Source organism: Chionomys nivalis, chromosome 12 (genome assembly GCF_950005125.1).
Source record: "Chionomys nivalis chromosome 12, mChiNiv1.1, whole genome shotgun sequence".
NCBI classification, from domain to species: domain Eukaryota; kingdom Metazoa; phylum Chordata; class Mammalia; order Rodentia; family Cricetidae; genus Chionomys; species Chionomys nivalis.
In genome coordinates, this window is record NC_080097.1 from 61,868,262 (window position 1) to 61,888,714 (window position 20,453).

Below are 20,453 nucleotides of genomic sequence, written 5' to 3' on the forward strand. Positions count from 1 at the left end.
GGGAAACCTACAACCACTAATTACTAAACCAACACAATCTCTAACTACATTCTAATCATTTTTTCACTACCACATACACATTCCTTTGCACAGCATGTGCTCACTTGATTCATTTTAGGATGAGCCACTCATTCTTTTTGAGTTATAAGAGGTTTTCAGATATTCTCGTTAAAGCTATTTGAATATGATATATGTTGAGTAGTTTCTCATGTTGCTGTTTTCTTATTTTTTAATGACATTCAGATCTCCATCTAGAAAACTTCAAAGCAGTTATGAGCATAGTTAAATATATGAAAGAGTAATTCTAAATAATGATTTAGAAGATTAAATCCTTCAATATCCCCAAAATTCTTCTATAAATTCAATAAGTTAACATTAAAACTCCACCAAATTTTTTAAATTTATGTATTAAATGGATACTGTATAACTGTTGGGTATCAGCATTCTGTGGAAAAGTGTTCCTGGGTCATGTAAGAAAACTTCTTGATTATGAGTCTATGATTTGTGTTTGAATCTCCTTTGTAAGTTCCTGACTTGATTACCACCAACGATGGACTATAACTTGGAAGTGGCTAAGTAAATCTCTGGACCTTCTAAGTTGTTTTTTCTCAGAGAATGTTATCACAGAAACATAAAAGAAACTAGATTATACAGTTATTGCAAATTCTGTATCTTTCATGGCTTGATGTTCTTGCTGTTTCTGCAGTGTGTGTTCTCTTCACTACCCCTGACCCTGTCCACCTGGAAGCCTGCATTTGCCTTTCATTTCCTTTTCTCTTTGTCCGTTGCGAGTTCATCAGAATAAGGCTTAAATAATCACATTGATTTTGCCCTCCCATTAGCTTTTCTGTTAGTTCTAAGATGAACATTTGTGCTTTAGGGTGGAGTATATATTGAGAACTGGAGATAACACCAAAGTCCTGAACCTTTGAGGCCAAAACCATACCTGAAGTTACAACTCTACCAATACTGAAAAGGGATACTAAACAAGGCAGTTGATCTTCTTGGGCCACACCCACCCAGCTGAAGGTTTGTGTGCTGGCTGCAGGTGTGTGGGGAACACTGTGGATCCACAGCACAGAAATAAGTGCCTGAGTCTGTCGTTTGAGAGGAGGAAATGTACAAAGAGCTGCTGCGTTCCTGAGTGACTGTCGTGGACTTCAGTCTTCCACTCTGCTTTGTTCCAGAAGGATTGAAGAACAGGCTGATGAGGTGTCCCCCAGGACTTTGGTGAAACCACTGCATTTGTCTTATAGAGGTGGAAAAGTTACACTGCATCTCTACACTGTCTCCCTCCTGCAGAACCAAGGACACAGGACTCTGCTTCACTTGTTGCCCTTTCACCCCTGATTAGAAACAGAGAAAGAGATACAGATGAGAGTCATTGAGCACACACAGAACCCTGAACTCTCCCCATGCCCTCTGAGAGGGTGTGAGATCTGCAGAACTCCTGAACTGCTTCCCCACCCTTCATGTGCTAAACAGCATCCTCTCTGTCCCCTGAATGTGGACAGCCAGACTCACAGCAAACCTGGGTGCACAGCAGCCCCAGCAGAGAGCACAGCAGCCTCTTCATGGTGCTTGTCCAACTGTTGGAGACAGAAGCAAGTAACCAACCCCTGGGCTGTGGTGTCAGGATGGATGTTGAAGTTTCCCTCCTCCTACATCCAGTCAGCTCTGCCTAGGAACCCTTCCAGACCAGACACTGCTGAGTTCCCTCCCAGCTTATGAAGCCTGAAGCTCCTCCCAAACCAGACCTGGCTGAGTGAGAGTCTGGGTGGAGCACAGGGTGATTTGAGACTCCCTTCTGTATGCTATGAATATATTTTATGACCATTGGGTATTAAAGAAGCTGTTTTGATCAATATTTTAGTATTGTAAAGCCAGGCAGAAAATCTGAACAGTGATAAAGAGAGAAAATAGGTGGAGTCAAAGAGATGCCATGGAGCTGCTAAATGAGAAAGACACCAGATCGCAGCCAGAAACTTACCAGTAGGTCATAGAACAGTTGACAATACAGAGATTAATATAAGATGTATGAATTAGTTAAAACTATGCCTAAGATATTGGCCAAACAGTGTTGTAATTCATATAATCTATATGTCATTATTCTGGTCTGGGCAGCCGGGAAATGAACAAGCAGTATCGGTCCACAATAGAGTGGGGAGCGTTTTAAGAAAACTCTGGTGTTGTATGCAGTTAGGGGTCCTGGAAGCATGAGAGGACCAGCCCCTCCCAAGGAGAACAATCCTCAGCTGTAAGAAGACCTGGCACACTCAGAGAAGCAACAGCTAATGGTTTACCTCAGGAAACAGATATATATTCTGACTAAAGACCTTCTACTGGGGCCTGAGAGATGGCTCAGCAGGTAAGGGTCCTTGTTCTTCCAGGAGGCCTTAGTTCCCTCCACAGCATCCATTTCAAGTGGCTCACAGCTGCCTCTAACTCCAGCTCCTGGGGACCTAATTCTCTCTTCTGTTCTCCCCAGAACCTGTCAAATGTACTAGACATTTACACAGACCCACTATCATACACATTGAAAACAATCTTCACCTGTAAAATAACTGAAGTGAAATGACCACAATAGGAAAGAGGAAAACAGACAAACAACAAAATAAAACAGGAACACAGCAGCAGTATGATGTAATGGTTTCCTAGTTCTGGAATGCATCTTAAAAACTGGAACACTTCTGCAGTCACAGTTTGTTATGAATGTCGTTTAAAAATATGACCACATAGGAAGGAAGTTGGTTGGGGAAGCTAATGCAGGAGTGCTGCATCCTCGTTGACAGGGCCAGCAGCTGCTGTGCTGTTGCACATGGTGACTGCAGGGGACAATGCACTTGAGTTCATAAAAATAAAGAAATGCATTTAAAATTTTTCACCATTAAGATGATTGCTTGAGAAATGAGACTAGTTATGAAAAATAAGCAATTGCCTCATCAATAACTCACAGCAATAGCCTTGCTTTATTTGTACCACCAGCTCCCAATATGACACAGACATTTCTTATTCAATATGAAAACGTGGCCTTATCTTAAGCTTATTCCCACTAACTCTTAAAACTTTAGTTAACCCATTTATATTAATCTAAATTCTGCCATATACCTCATTATCTCATCCATATTGTATGTCCAAATTTCTCTGCTTCTCACTGGCTAATCCCCTGCTCCAGATTCTTCCCAGAGTTCCTTTCTTTGCCTGGAAGTCTTGCCTATATCCTCCTAAGCTATTGTCCATAAAGATCTTCATTAACCCAATTAGAAGGTGCCTTAGACAGGCAAGGAAGGACAAAAACACCTCTTCACACAGTGCAATCTAATATCCCACAAAACACAATCAACCTTATACTATCTCAGCCCACCATTGACTCTAACAGCATTAGACCAGTTAGTGACTTCCAATACTGTAGGATAACTTGGTAGAATTTTGACTCAGGTAACACATTGCTGTGAAGGATATTGTATTACCTGGGTAAAATTCTACAGAATGTTGAAATTGAGATTTTGAAGAAAAGAACACATCTTTTCTTCCAAAATGAAAAATAAATAGCAACTAAAATCTATACCACACACATGAAGCATTTTTCAAGATTCCACTTTTTCTGTACTGTTGCATTTATAGGACATGCCAACTCCTTGAAAGTGCCTGAGTCTATGACCCTGGTCTCTTATTCTGCAATTCTCAGGTGGTTTGTGTCCAGCTCTGCACTTGTGACTCAGGGCAGAGAAACGCCCAGCTCCCTGAGACCCATTGTCAGGGATATCCAAGTAAACAGAGTTTTCATTCTTCCTGCACTCAATCTGAAAACCCTCCCATGCCTGAGACAAGCTGGTTTTCTGGTGTGAGTTTAGGAGGTTCTGGAGACCCAGGTGAGGGTGTTGCACATGAAAGAAATGACTCTGAGGGACAACACATGAGTAGCAGCCCCTCAGATACAGAGCAGAAGCTGCAGATGCACAGATGCAGGCATCATACTGGCACACCAACAGAGCATCCTCCTGCAGCATCAGTGCTGTGTGGAAATCTCAGGCAAAAGGAGTGACCATGTTCATAGGGAAACAGAAGTATTCTTTCTACTGATTAGGGCCTAAAGCACAGTGACCGTGGGCAGTATGGCTACTCTGAGCCTCAGGATAGAGATCAAGGTCACCAAGGTGAGCAGGAATCAGCTCATACATTCCTGGAGAATCCTAGGAAGCAAATACAGCCTGAAGAGTAAGAGAGGTAGACAGGGGTTGCTCTGAGCTTAAGGAAGTTTAGATACCTTCATCCTGGGGACATTGTAGAGACAGTGAAAAGAGACATTGACTGTCTTTGTTTTTGTCTCTCTCTGGCATCTGCATGAAGTGTGTTCTGCTGTAGCACTGAAATAGGTTTAAAAAATAACTGTTTATTAATTTCATACATGACCACAATGTATTCAGATTGAATCCACCATCACTCTACTCCCCTTACACCTCCTCCCAGAACACTCTATGTAACCCTCTCCCTCCTGAAGAAGCCAGGAAACTAGAACCAGAACATTTGGGCAAGTGAAAGAGCTTAAGAGGAAGATGTAGGGTAGTAGAAAACAGGAAGCATAGCATCAAAGGGGCATGGGGGGCTATAAGGGGAGAGAGGCATGGCAGGGTATGGGTAGAGGAAAGTTTCTCTGGGTTTATTCTCATCCATAAATATACCATTTACTTTTTAGAAAGGAGTGTCCTCTAGAGGACAATTGAGAAATAACAAGTTCACAGAGGCAGTGAACTCGCCCATCTTTGCTGACATCTTACTGTGAATTCTAAGACTTTTCATCACGCAGAGGAAGTTTAATTCTTTCTATGTACAAAGCTTGTGAGCTTTTTAAAAATTGTAGTTATGACCTGAAATGGGAAAATAAGATGTTTTAGAGTGAGGAAATTGCAACATCTTTACAGATTTCAGAACGAGCACCAGGGACATAGGAATCAGAACACGACATAGTTTCCAGAGTTCTACACAATGCCATCAAACTGACCAAGAAAAAGTTGTGATTGATGTTGCTAGGAATATTGTAGATATGTTAGCATATGAATAGTAATTGGAGAGTACAAATTTGAATTTTCTTTAAACCAGTATTTTGTTTCCAGAATTGAGATGGATCAAAACCTTGGCTTTCTTTCTTCCATTGCAGAAGAATTATCAGGGAGCCTAGCTAATCCCAGGTGAGTGACTGCACCATGTGCTCAGGATTTAAGCAAAGTGCAATGTCCTGTGAGAGTGAACATGAAGGGGGAAAAACTTTTCAAGAGTCTTTCAGGATCAGGCTGCCTCCTACATGGTGTATAGAAAAGAGAAGGAGCAGCCTTATCTCGAGGGTTCCAGCAGTTGTGCTTGCTTAGCAGATTAACTCATTGATTGCTATTGGGGAGTGTGAAGGATTCAATGAGAAAGGCCCCATAAGCCCATCTATCTGAATGTTTGATTCTGACTTGGTGGACTGTCTAGTACAGAACAATAGGTATGGCCTTGTCACAGGAGGTGGGTCACTGGTGGGGGCTTTGGAATCTCAAAGTCCAAGCTAGGATCTCTCTCTCTCTCTCTCTCTCTCTCTCTCTCTCTCTCTCTCTCTCTCTCTCTCTGCCTCTTGTTGGTGATCAGATTTAAGCTCTTAGCTACCACTCCATAGATATGACTGACTGCCTGCTACTATGCTTGCCACAGTGATCATCATGGCTCACACACTGAAACTATAATCAAATCCCCAATTAAATGTTTTCTTCTATGAGTTGTCTATTTTATGGTTTCCATTCACAACAAAAGAACAAAAACTGAGACTAGAAGTTAGACTGAACTCTCTATAACATGGACCAAAGAGAGGAAAAATGTAAATAATGTCTGGGGTGAGATTGAGCATATTTTTAAATACTAGAGTTTAATGTTTTTATTTGGTCATAAATTTGTAGGGTAAGAAAAGAAGATTGCCAGAGAATTTAAATCACTAAATTTTGTAAGACATCTTGGTAGCTATAAATCTCATGTCTGAGTTTTCCTGGAGATGTTCTCTGTGAGAGATCCTCCACTTCAGGAGAGAACAGTATTAAAGGGGATCAAAACCCATGTTGTCTCTGGCAATGACTACCACCACACTATTCTGTCAGAATATCCCCAAATTTATAGTTTTCTAGGGATATGACCTGAGATTTGATACTGTTTTTCAGGAGCTGGGTAAAACCCATGTAGACAAGGCATAAAGCTATCCCTCACAAGACGACCCCCTCAGCCCTCCTGCACCCTTTTGTGTGCAGCTTCCTCTGCAGTCTCCCTCACTGTGTCACTCAGAGCACAGTAGTACAGGGCAGAGTCCCACAGCTGCACCGAGGACTTCTGCAGGTGGAAGGAGCTGTTGGTCTTATGGAGAGTGGCGTGGAACCCTTGATGCTCTGTCCTCTTGTTGTCTGTGACAGTCCACAGGAGTACCTGAGGGCCTTTCTTCGGGTATTGCACATACCAGAAAAGGGAAGGACTTCTATTAGTCTCATAGGTGCAGCTCAGCTTCACAGGAAACCCTTCCGTAGAAGTAACAAGACCCTCTGTCTGGGTCACTGAGTCTCCATTGCTCCTCTCTGAAAATAAAAAAAGAAGAAATGACTTTTCTGTGTGAAGACAAAGGCACAGACTTCCATAGTTGTAAGAAAATGACATCATCATTGTTTAGGCAAATGTAACTTACTGAGCATTAAGAGGAGCAGTAGAACTGAGCAGATGTCGAGAAGCATGTTCATAGAAGCCAGTGTCACTTGGTTCTTGACTTCACCAAACTCACAGGCAAGTCTCCTCGGGACCTTATTGAAACTCTTCACTCATAAACAAAGATCTCCTTCTGCACAATGACAGTCTATCATGTGAAGTCACCACATGGGTGCAGACATTAACCTCATCTGAAGAGGCAGCACCCTCTGCTGATTTCCCTTCAAACTGCACCTAAATGTCTACAGAACACTTAGTCAATAAACTTGAAGTCTCACCCAAAGGAGACAAGTCTCAAGTCTCTAGTGGATGTTACTGAGATATATTTATCCTGAGTAGTTAGGGTAATGAGTGTACATAAAAGAATATATACATACATACATACATACATACATACATACATACATACACACACTTCTGATAAAATTTATCTACTTTTCCTTGTTCTATTGTTTTTTGAGACTGTTTTTGTGAAATATTTGGTTATACTTACTTGCTCCCTCTACTTCTGCTAGATCCATACACTCTTCCTTACCAACCCAGTTTTGTGCCACCCGCATTTCAATCAGTGCAAGGTTTGCAAACAGATTTTAGTGTCCATACACTTTTAATAAATAAAAGTAGGCTACTGGGTGCCTACTGAATTTAGTCTAGACCACAAGCACTCACAGGTGAGTGAGATTTTTTGATAAGTGAATCATGCTGATACCCTTATAAAGATGGCTGTAATCAGAAACCCCTAGACTCAGACATTTGTTCTTGTGTCACATAGAGTCACATGCAATGTGTAAGGCTCTGTGGTAAATGCACAGATCAGGAAAAGTTGCTTTCAAGAGAATGGGAAGCAGATAATTACCATGACTCCTACTCTAAGTGTTTGCTCCAACCATCTTGACCCAAGCATTTGGAAGAAGAGATAAACCAGGAAATGGAAAACTGATGCATTTTCATGATGAGTAAAGTGGGTTGAATATCAGATTTCCAGTGCTTAGATTAATTTTACGCCCCGCACCTTCCTGTTGATCCTCCATGTAGATGTTTGACCCAATCCTTATATGTCTGATGCACAGAGAGTTGGAATGAAGGGTGTTTAGAATATGAGGATGCTCTTTCCTTCAGGCTGAGACTCCAGGAAACTTCTCTCTGTGTTCTCCACACTTCTGGTATTCATCATTTATCTGTCTCACAGAAATATCTAGTATTGTCTACCACTGGTGCAAAGAAAACCATATATTAAATAAATTGCCTTAATCTGAGTTTCCAAACAAAATTTTCACCTATTTTGCTTGCATGTTAAAATGCTTATGAATTAATTTTCTGACTTTGGAGAGTTTAGAGTTTACTTAATTGTGATTTGGGTCCTTTTGCTATTAGGATCTAGAATATGGAGGAAAAATAAGACTGCCCAGGTTATAAACCTGCTTCTGATCTGTTGGCTTTCCTACTCCATAAAGATAAATATTTTGGAGATTGTCAAGTGTTTTTTTTTTCAACTCTTTGACATTTCCAAAAAGTTCCCCAGAGCAGGTATATAAGTTTGCTGGTCTTTGAGCTGCATGGGGAAAATTTGAAGAAAACCTCAGCTCCTCAGAAAACTCTAAGTGCTTTGTCTGTCATTGTGAAAGACATCTCAGGTAAACACATTCCTGAAAGAATGCATCCTATGGAGATGATCTGTCATTCAATTATTCACATGTCTTTGACTGCAGAGAGCCTGTGTAACTAGAGTGTGCTCTGCAAGTCTAAAAGTATGCTCAGCATTTGTGAAAACATGTCTATTAACTCCCCTATTCAGAAGAACAGTTTACTTATTTACTAAGCATGAGTATTTCCAGGATTTTGTTTTGTTCACAAAGTTAATATGAGGAATAAATGGGAAATAAATAAGAATGTATTTTGTGAATTTAGTGGCACTATTGAAAGTTCTTTTTATCCGTTGGTTATTTCTCAGAATTGGTGATTAAGCGGCAGTGCTTCCCAAACAAGGGGAGAAATAGATATTAATTAGATTGATCAGGGATTATTCTATAAAAGATTTATTTATTTATTTATTTTTTATGTAATGGTTACTTTTGTAGGGATAAGCCCCACCCATTAGGGGGCGTGTTCGTCTCGCGCTAATGTTTACATATAATCTGCCCAGCCTGCTCCCAGCCGCCCCTTCTTCTGCTTTCCTGTTCTCCGCATGAACCTGTGGTTCTGTAAGTCTATTTCCCGATTAAAGCTGTATATATTTTTACAGTCTGTCTACATTCATTTACGCCATTACATACTTTCTTCCTGAAAGCATGATTGCGTATTGTGTGCTTACATTGCCTGTAAAGGCCAGAAGAGGGCACTGAATCACCTGGAACAGGACAAAGTGTATGTTGTGTGTGAGCTGACACAGGGGTGCTGGGAACTGAAGGATGCTTGTTTTCTCCAAGAACCGTGAGTGCTCTTAACCCCTGAAGTCTCTCCAGGCCTGAACGAGGATACTAAAGAAAAAAAAAACATTATTAAGATGCTTTCTGGGGAAGAAATAAGATAGAGTAAAGCATTCAAATTATGTCAACAAGAAGAAAGGAGGAATAAAGGCAAAGCTGCTCATATTAAAGTGTATTTCCTAAACTGTTTTTTGATATAGACTTAGCGGGAAGAAACAGAAAGGCAAATATAAATGATAGAGGCACTGAGAGCCCTACAAAGAGATTTAGTTTTAGTTGCATAGGCAAAAGAGCCAAAAAAGGGTACCATGCAAAGCACAGATATTGTTGATGCTATTCTTCATATGAGGATACATTACTCTTCAGGGTATGGCATAGATTATTAGGATGAGACACTAAAAGCAGGAAAGTCAATAAAACAATGAATCAGAAAAATATGTGTCAGTCACTGAGAGTCTGATCTGGAGGTGGTACACAGCAGCCTAGGCAGTAACGTTCAAACATAGAGCTCAGAATACAGCAATAATGTAAAAATGTATAAAAGTAATTGCTCCTTAGGAAGTGAACATTTGCAAACTGTCTTAAATAATAGCACACTGAGGAACAGCAAGCTGCTGATCGTAGACTGAATATTATCTATATGGACTTGGTGGGGCAGGTGAGTTATTCTTTACTGCTGCTTTTTTTTTCTTGTGTAATAGGATATGTTACACAAATGCATTCCCCTTTTACTAACAATGACAGTCCATCAAAAGTGTCAAAATCTGCAAAAATAATAAAGTCCAGTCATTTTTGTTTGTGCATATTTCGTGGGTTTGCCCATTATACTGAGATGTTGAACAGGTTCCTTCCTCTTCATTGTGACCTAATACCTATTAATATAAATTAGGAAGTCTATCACAGTTCCTCCTTACCCACACACATATACAAACACCTCTCACTTATACATCCATACACACCACAAACACACACACACATATCACAAAGTTTTTAATTTTTTTGGGGGGGGGGTTTCAAGACAGGGTTTCTCTGTGGCTTTGGAGCCTGTCTTGGAACTAGCTCTTGTAGACCAGGCTGGTCTCGAACTCACAGAGATTCACCTGCCTCTGCCTCCCAAGTGCTGGGATTAAAGGAATTTTTGTTCAATGCAAGTTCTTGGCGTATTAAGTTTTTTATCTTAACTAAAATCTCAGATGGGATATTAAAAGCTGGCTTTGTGGGCTTAAGAGTGTGTTAAGGAGATAAAGCACATACTGCTACTGAGAAGGACCTGAGTTAGATCTCACATTGGACAGCTCACAAATGCCTGTATTCCATCTCCTCTGTGTTCCACAGGCACTTCTATCCATGGGCACATACACACAATTAAAATTTTAGTAAGAAGTTAGCTTTGTTTGATACAAGTGGATATATTTACCATCTGGATTAGAAGTCAGAAGTTCTGTTTGAAAGTAAACTGGTTTTGACATATATTTTGTTTTTAATATTTACCATTTAATTGGAAATATGAAACATTGAAAAGTAATTTTCTAAATGATTAGTATGGGTAGTATATAATTCTATAAGTCAAATCTGAATTAATATTACATGAATAGATTTCATCTATTACATTGTTAAATCAGCATGAAATGTGTACAGTTTTAGAACTTAATTCAAAACACATTTGCTTTTCTGGTAAACAATGAGTAACATAAGATAACAAGTCAGATTTGGTTGTTCTTCCATAAGTTTGCTGCCTAATGGTCTCTATTGGAATCCAATACAGAGAAAAACACTTCATCTAGTGTCAATTTCATTATATAAACAACATATATGACTTTAAGGAAGTTGATGTCTTCTCAGAATGACATATTTTTCTCCTATGTCAAGAGTTACTCCAAATAAAGAGTTGGTCTTAAATACTTAGCAGCTTCACAAATACTTATTCCATTGCCATTTTGACTTCCTAATTCTTATTAATGGACCCTTCTGTCTTGGAATGGATGGCTTCTATTGATACAAATTTCCTCTGTATTCTACACACTTTGTGATGAATGTTGCTAAGCAGAATCAGCAGAGACCCAGGAAATCACACAATTCCAACCTAGAGGAGCTATTTTTCTATGTAGTTAGAAAGAAGAAGGAGAAATAAGAAAGGTAAAGAAAGAGGAAGAGTTAAAAAAAGAAGAGAAAGAAAAGAGTTATGAAGAAAAGGAGCGAGAATATTGGACATAACTAGTGAGTAATAAAGATTTTGCTTGAATTTCGTGTAGTATTTTCTCTTATTGGGGCATTGTTGTCCCTGCTTAGAGTAAAAGAATCAGGAAGGATGGAAGATGCCTGTGAGCAAACAAGACACAGCTCAACTTTACTAGCTCTCTGGGGCCAAAACACAGCAAAGCTTTCCTTGTCCAGTCCTCAGGCATATAGAGATACAGATTTTTGAACTGTAAGGATGATAATATCCATTAAAAGCTAATAGCAACCCCCATGGTTACAGGAGCTAAGAACATTGCACCTGGTTAGAGTCCATCAGGAAAAGAGTTCATCTAGAGCTTGATATCAAAGTCTAATGCTTACAAGTGCTGAGAGAGAAACTTTCATGAAAGTTTCTAAACACTGTCCAGGTGTGATGGAGGAAGGTCATTGGTTAATTAATAAAGAAACTGCTTGGCCCTGATAGGTTAGAACATAGGTGGGTAGAGTAAACAGAACAGAATGCTGGGAGGAAGAGGAAGTGAGGTAAGATGCCTTAGACAGATGTCAGGCCGCTGCTCCCCAGGGCAGATGCAATGAAGCAAGCCACCAGGTCAGACATGCAGAATCTTTCCCGGTAAGACTGGTGCTACACAGATTATTAGAGATGGGTTGATCGGGATATGAAAATTAGCCAATAAGGGCTAGAGCTAATGAACCAAGCAGTGTTTAAAAGAATACAGTTTGTATGTTGTTATTTCGGGGCATAAGCTAGCCAGGCAGCCAGGAGCTGGGTGGCTGGAATGCAGCCTGCAGCTCTTTTAACACAGGTATTTGGAAAAAAATTCTGATGCTGTATTGTCTGTCACTACTAGGCATTGTTATTACAGAATGAAAGGACTCAGAGTTAAGAAGTTTCATTAAATCTCAGAAGGAACTTTGGACTTTTTAAGAATATGCTAAGAATGTTCAACTATGGTGGTATTTGACATTGGAGTGAATGGCTTTGGTATTATGATATTACTACAAGTGTCAAAGGCAGAATACTATGTATTAAAGTGATATGTTTGAATGTCAAGTTATTCAGTCATAAAAAAAGTGAGAAGTTGTGAGAGGTTTGCGGCATAGTGGTAAATGTTTACTAGTGCATGTGGGTCTTTGAAGTTATTGATGCTCTACTCCCAGCTCCAGCTCTACTTTCTGATTATCAGGATATGAACAAGCGATTCTGCAATTCCCACTTAAGGAAGCAAGGTTACCTCAGGTACTCTGCTGTGTTGATATGATAAGCTAATAGACACTATAGACATATCATTTATCTATCTATCTATCTATCTATCTATCTATCTATCTATCTATCTATCCATCCATCCATCCATCCATCCATCCATCCATCCATCTATCTATCTATCTATCTATCTATCTATCTATCTATCTATCTATTGCCTATCCATTCATTTACTTACTGACTTACTTGCTTGCCTGCTTACTTAAGGAAACACAACATCCAGGCCTTACCCAGGCAATTGATTCCTTTTTTAATTAAGAGTGAAGAGAAAGAACAATAAAAAAAGTAAATGTGCAGCATGATGAATAAAGACTCAGGGTCAGAAATTGGTGTTCGACCTGAAGATCCAAAAAGCGAAACAACCAGTGACTGTCTCTTACCTTGACTTTAGTCTGAAATGATGATCCTACCTTCAGGAATCTCAGAATGAGAGCTGTCTCACCCTGTATTATTTTCCTTTCTACGGTTGGGATCAAGGCATGCACCACTGGGATTAAATGTGTGTTACCATAACCTGGTCTGTAAGGCAGACCAGTGGGACTGTTTTACTCTCCAATCTTCAGGCAGTCTTTACTTATTAAAATGCATTTGAAATGCCACTACTAAATGTGTTTAAAGGTGCAGACACAAACTGCATAGTTAAGGCCTGGATGTTGTGTTTCCTTAAGGAAGCACTTGTAGTGGGAGCAGCGGGCTGCATTCCTGCCACCCAGCTCCTGGCCGCCCGGCTAGCTTATGCCCCAAAATAACAACACACAAATTGTATTCTTTTAAACACTGCTTGGCCCATTAGCTCTATCCTCATCCTCCTCTTGGCTAATTCTCACATCTTGCTTAACCCATTTCTAGTAATCTGTGTAGCACCACAGAGTGGTGGCTTACTAGAAAGATACAGCATGTCTGACCTGGTGGCTGACTCCATAGTGTCTGACCTCACTTCCCTTCTTCCCAGCATTCTGTTCTGTTTACTCCACCTACCTAATTATTTGTCCTATCAAAGGCCAAGGCAGTCTCTTTATTAACCAATGAAATGAACACATAGACAGATGACTCTCCTCCATCATTTCGCCTTTTTCTGTTTAAATAAAAAAGAAAGGCTTTAACCTTAACAAAGTAAAATTACATATAGCAAAACAGTTATCAAGCAAGAATTACAGTTACAATATTTATATCTACTTTATGTTTTATCATAACTAAGGAAAACAATAACTATCTATATATTCTTCAACTCCATCAAAGACTCCAGAAGGATATAATACTACATAAGTAAACAAGAAATAAGCAACTTCCAAAACTCTAGAAATGACAGAGGCATCTTGTTGCCTGTACAGTCACCCAAAGTTCTTTTGTACAATTGGGGCATCCATCTTTGGCCTATAGGTCCATAGTATCTGGTAGACATTACCACAAAGCAGGAAAATTTAAAGATAGTTCAGTCACTATCTGCTGTGTCCTGCAGAATGTCTCGCAGACTCTTTCATGAATCAGGAACCCCGAAAGATCATCTCACCTTTAGGCAAGTTCAGTAGTCCTCTCTCTGTGGGTTCTCTGTGTCCAGTTCATGCAACACTCCAGGCAAGAGAAGTTTCATGCCCAAATAGCTAACCAACTCCATAAGGAACCTCTTCAATGCCCATCTTCCTCTTGAAGTAGCTTGGTGCTACCAGGAGCAGACATGTCTCATTGTCATAAAAAGCCCTAAGCTATTAAAACATGTAAAATGCCATATTCTGTAGTCTTTGAAAGATATGAAGAATGCCTATCTGAAATATATTAACCAACACTAATAAGGCAGATATAGGCAGATCTCTATGAGTTCAAGGCCATCCTGGTCTACAGGAGTTAGTTCCAGGACAACCAGGACTGTTACACAGAGAGAGCTTGTCTTAAACAATAACATCAACAAAAAAACACATTAAAAATAAAGGTAATACAGGCAGTAATGAAGAGGGGTGCTGGAGGGAACATCAAGGGGTTGAGGACACAGTGGCTCTTTTATACTGTTGACAAGTATGGAAATTAGTGAGAGGATCTTCAAGAGCAATGTTACAACCACAAGTAATTTTTATTACATTTATTCACTAACATGTCTGTGCACACATAACAGTATATGTAATGCTCAGAAGACAATTTGTGCAGTTACTTACCTCTGTCCATCACATGGATCCAGGGACTAAAGTCAGGTTGTCAGGGTAAAATTCCTTTACCCACTCAGCTGTCTTGATGAACCTCACAAGGAAATTTTTAAAAGTGCAAATCCTATAGCAGAGCAAGCATCTGAGTGTGTAAGTCTGCTCTCTACACATATAAACTTGAAAAAAGCTAGAATTATATTCCTTTTATGGTCTTTGTAATAAAAGAGTGGAAATGTTTCCTTGAACAAAAGTTTAAAAAATCTCTTCTTCTTCATGGAAAACCTAGATTAAGTTTCTAACTTTCTTCTAGAACCCAGGTGAAGGTCAAGATCAGCTGCATCACTGTGAACACTGCTGTAGCAGCAGGAATCCAGTTCATAAGATGGACCAGGACTGTGGAAGAATCATGGATATTTAAAGATTACACTGTTGAAGGGAGCAGCGGGCCTCTTCCCACAGCCCAGCTTCCGGCCGCCCGGCTAGCTTATGACCCAAAATAACAACACACAAACTGTATTCTTTTAAACACTGCCTGGCCCATTATATCTAGCCTCTTCTAGGCTAATTCTCACGTATTAATTTAGCTCATTTCTAATAATCTGTGTAGCACCACTAGGTGCACTTACTGGGAAAGATTCAGCATGTCTGACCTGGCAGCTGGCTGCATCACATCTGGCTCTGAGAGGAGCTGCCCTGCATCTGAGCTCACTTCCTCTTCCTCCCAGCATTCTGTTCTGTTTACTCCGCCTATCTAAATTATGCTCTATCAGATGGGCCAAGGCAGTTTCTTTATTGACCAATGAAATCCCACATCATTATGCTTCAGTGACTGTTGTAACTGTGACAGTAAGTATTGGTTTCTGTTTGCAGCAAACTCCTTCTATGTCCAGGGAGACTGTTGGTCTTGGTCCTTCTTGGCTGATAACTAGACTTCAGAGGAGGGGTAGCAAAGGGGGATAAAGGAAGACTGAGCTTTGGAGAGGGCAGAAGCAGGAGTATAAACATGACTGGTGGTGACCTATTGACCTTTGTGCACCCATCTTCTGATTGCGACTTCAATTACTTCTGCTGGCACCACCTTGTCCAAATGCCAATCCAAGTGACGTACTGCATATTCCTAAATTGAAATGATTCACAGCAGTTTTAAACACAGAAATAGATTGCTATACATTTCCCACATCTCCAAATTGTTTTAGTAAAAACAGCAAACATCATAATCATGCAAACAATATTTTATCACAGACATATATTTTAAAAACACAGAGTTATACTATATTAACATCCACATATATATTAGAAATGAAAATTTTGGAAAAAGAATGAAAGGGAATAACAATGAGGAGAAAATCAAAAACAATTATAACTTAATTAGCAAATGTTTTAAATTTTAATGGAAATTTTATATTTGAGTTTAACTATATTAATTTGGATAAATATACCTAAAGGATGCTATAATTTGACATAAAGCAAATATAACTGTCTAAAGCTTTGGGGTTTCCACTTTCTCATTTGTATATTTATGGAACATTGGTCACACTTACAGAATAAGAAATAATACTGCATTGCTCACATATGATCATGTGCCTTAGGTGTATGAACAGAATTTCTATGAGGTCACAGCTGTTCTTGCTCCAGCTCCTGATCAGTGAGCTCCAGAAAGGAAACACTTTGGTGAGACAGCCTGCTTCTCAAGATAGTCTGTCTCAAATGAGCAGACAACACGAGGAATGAGAGACTGCAAACTTGGATGCAGCCCCTTGCAGCTGCCCATGATTTCTCATCCCAATCCCCTCTATAAACTTGAAGTATTCACTCCTTCCTTGCAGACCTCCATGTCCTATGTGAGACTGTGTGTCCTTCACTGAATTTGTTTTATTTGTTGAGGTCAGGTTCTGGTTCTTCCCTGCCTTCTGTCTCTTTACTCTCTGCTCATAATCTAAGAAAGCAGCCATGGCCTGGAGCAATGACAGCATTACAGCTCCCTTTCCAGTTGCTGTGACAAAAGAGAGAGCCGGAGCATGATCACTCAGAAGGAAGAGGATTCACTTGACATGACAATTTCAGATTAGAATCCTTCATAGGGTGGAAGTCACAGCAGCAGAAGCTTGAGTGAACTTGTCGCATCACACCCACAATCAGGAACAAAGAGCCCAGAATGCTTTCATGCCCTGCTTTACTTGCTCTCTCCATTCTACTCTGTGTGCAGGGCCAAACTCTGGAAATGGTTATGCCCATGTTTAGGCTGTGTCTTCACATGCCAATCTAATCCAGATGAGTCCTTATTGAGAATCTCTTCATGGTGAGTCTACCCTGAGTCATGTTGACTAAACTAACCACACAGATGGAGAGTGTTTCTGAGGCTCTTGGGGCACTGAGTGAAACCTATCACACTTCCTTAACACTAACCTTCAGTCTGAAGAGGAAAGAAGTCAAGACTTCTCTCTCTCGTGCACACTACAGAGGCACCAACTGCAGTCAATGTTTATGTGGAACTGAGTTGTATCTTCAAATCTCTTGGAAATAATCAGTCAGTAGAAAATGCAGTCTACAAAACAACCATAAAGGAAGGAACCATGGTTCAGCAATCATTTTATGCTTTTTTTAATGCTGATATGTCACCTTACATGGGATTTGTGACCAAATGTCTATACACTCCAGATAGGACACCAATGATAGACCAAAATAATGCTTCCAGAGAAGTCCAACTTTAAGAAGCAATACGTTTATTTAGGTTAGTTACAGGAGCATGGATGATCTAAAGTCAATCAGCTACATCCCTCCCAGCATCTCACAGGTTTGTGTTCAGCTCCCCCTGCAGCCTCAGACACTGTGCACTCAGAGCACAGAAGTGCACAGCCGAGTCACTCCAGTGCACAGAGGCTTTCTTCAGGTGGAAGGAAGAGTTACTCTTCTGAAAGTTTGCCTCAAAGCCATTCGGTCCACAAACCACAGAGCTTCCTGAACGGTAGCTGAGGAGAAGCTGGAGGCCGTGGCCAGGACGCTGCATGTACCAGAAGAGGAGAGGAGCTCCACCGAAAGAATAGTTGCATCTGAGCTCCACCGAGTCTCCTTCAAAGACAATGACATGGGCATCTGGCTGTGTAACTGACTGTGCTTGGATGTCTCCTGAAAAAAAATCAAAGATAAGTCAGTAAATGTGATGCAGATTTAATGGAGAAAATTATTCTTACTAAAATTCAAGTGAAAAAAAGCAGTGAATCGTGTGCATCTTCAAACAATCAGGATATTTTACTCACCCAGGAAAAAAAGGTATGCCTAGGAATGAGATGAGGACTTTAAGCACTGATGAGCACTGGAGACACTTATAATGCCTTTTTAGAAAAGCTTGGCACATGCTGGAGAGTGGCTGCCGTTCCCAGTTCTTGAAGATGGAGACAAAGAACAAAAAGTTGACTAGACACCTTCCTTGTTTAGATAAATTCTAGAAAACAAACAAACAACCTACAGAAGTGTTCCTAATTCTGGGAACCTTATGGCCTCTGACTGTCTTCACTTCTTCACTCATAAGATGTTCTAAGGACTCTGTCAGATACAGGGTAGCAACTGAGTTGAAAGTGGGGATCAATCCTCCGAGCTCCTCCCATCCTCCCCTTCTCATATTTCTCATCCCATTTCCCCTTTGCCCCATGCCACCTCACCCGCAAGTTCCCAGTTTTTGCCCTGGAATCTTGTCTACTTCCCCCTCTCCATGTGGATGACTATATGATTTTCTTTGGGTTCACTTTCTTATTTAGCTTCTATAGGATCACACATTATATGCTTAATGTCTTTTATTTTATGGCTAGAAACCGATTATGAGTGAGTACATCCCATGTTCCTCTTTTTGAGTCTGGGATACCTCACTCAGGATAGTGTTTTCTATTTCCATCCATTTGCACGCAAAATTCGAGAAGTCATTGTTTTTTACTGCTGAGTAGTACTCTAATATGTATATATTCCACACTTTCTTCATCCATTCCTCCATTGAAGGGCATCTAGGTTGTTTCCAGGTTTTGGCTATTACAAACAATGCTGCTATGAACATAGTTGAACAGATACTTTTGTCATTTGATGTGGCATCTCTTGGGTATATTCCCAATAGTGGTATTACTGGATCTTGGGGTAGGTTGATCCCAAATTTCCTGAGAAATCGCCACACTGATTTCCAAAGTGGTTGCACAAGTTTGCATTCCCACCAGCAATGAATGAGTGTGCCTCTTTCTCCACAACCTCTCCAGCAAAGGCTATCATTGGTGTTCTTGATTTTAGCCATTCTGACAGGTGTAAGATGGTATCTCAAAGTTGTTTTAATTTGCATTTCCCTTATCGCTAAGGAGGTTGAGCATGACCTTAGGTGTCTTTTGGCCATTTGAATTTCTTCTGTTGAGAATTCTCTGTTCAGATCAGTGCCCCATTTTTTTATTGGGTTCATTAGCATAGGAAGGATGGATACGGGAGCAGCGAAGTATATATCCTATCTAAGGGAGCCATCTTAGGGTTGGCAAGAGACTTGACTCTTGAGGGGCTCGCAGGTGTCCAGGAATATGTCCCCAGCTGGTACCTTGGGCAACTAAGGAGAGGGAACCTGAAATGACCCTATCCTATACTGATGAATATCTTGCATATCACCTTAGAACCTTCATCTGGCGATGGATCGAGGTAGAGACAGAGTCTCAATTTGGAGCAACGGTCTGAGCTCTTAAGGTCCAAATGAGGAGCAGAAGGAGGGAGAACATGAGCAAAAAATCAGGACCACGAGGGATGCACCCACCCACTGTGACAGTGGAACTGATTTATTGGGAGCCCACCAAGGCCAGCTAGTCTGGGACTGAATAAGCATGGGTTGATTCCGGACTCTCTGAGCATGGCGGTCAATGAAGACTGATGAGAAGCCAAGGACAATGGCACTAGGTTTCGATCCTAATACATGAACTGGTTTTGTGGGAGCTTAGCCTGTTTGGACGCTCACCTTTCTGGACGTAGATAGAAGGACCTTGGTCTTCCCGCAGGGCAGGGAATTTGGACTGCTCTTCAGTATCGAGAGGGAGGGGGAATGGAGTGGGGGGAGGAGAAGAGGAGTGGGGATAGGGGGAGGGAAGTGGGGGGAGGGCAATATTTGGGAGGAGGGGAGGGAAATGAGAAATGGGGAGCAGGTGGAAATTTTAATTAAAAAAGAATAAAAATAAATAAATAAGTAAAAAAAAAAAAAGGAAAAAAAAAAAAAGAAAGTGGGGATCAGCTGCAGAAATGGAGGAGGCAGCGAGTCTGTGCAAAGTCGCCGCCTGGTGGCCCAGTGCAGGATAAACTCTCTGAAGCAAATCCGTGTGTTTTTTCTATCTAGAGCACGCCTCGTGTTTCTAAGAGAATCTGTGCTGTGTTTAGTCCTAACCTAATGAAAAATAGGCCATGAATAATGATAGGGTAATTTTCTTTTGAAAAAAATGATCATATGATAAAACTATTAAATTTGGAGGCTGTTAAAATTTGAGTGTAAAAGTGTAATAAGCTACAAGCAGTACTGCTGCCTGAAACATAGTCAAAACCCAAAGACTGGATCTTCAAAGTGTGTTTTGTTGAATCCAGAAAGGCAATGAATACTCTGCCTTCCCGGGCATTTCCTCATTAGCATTTTTGTAGAGAGCCAGAGCAAAGGGAATTAATTTTTTTGAAGTTCAGTAGTACCCTTTTGGCCAGATGATTTTTGGATCTGATTTA

At 40.4% G+C, this 20,453-nt stretch overlaps 1 pseudogene; it reads right to left on the reverse strand.

Moving 5' to 3' along the window:
* Positions 1 to 5,179: 5,179 nt before the first annotated feature.
* On the reverse strand, positions 5,180 to 6,752 carry LOC130884709 (T-cell receptor alpha chain V region CTL-F3-like; annotated as a pseudogene).
* Between the last annotated feature and the right edge of the window lie 13,701 nt (positions 6,753 to 20,453).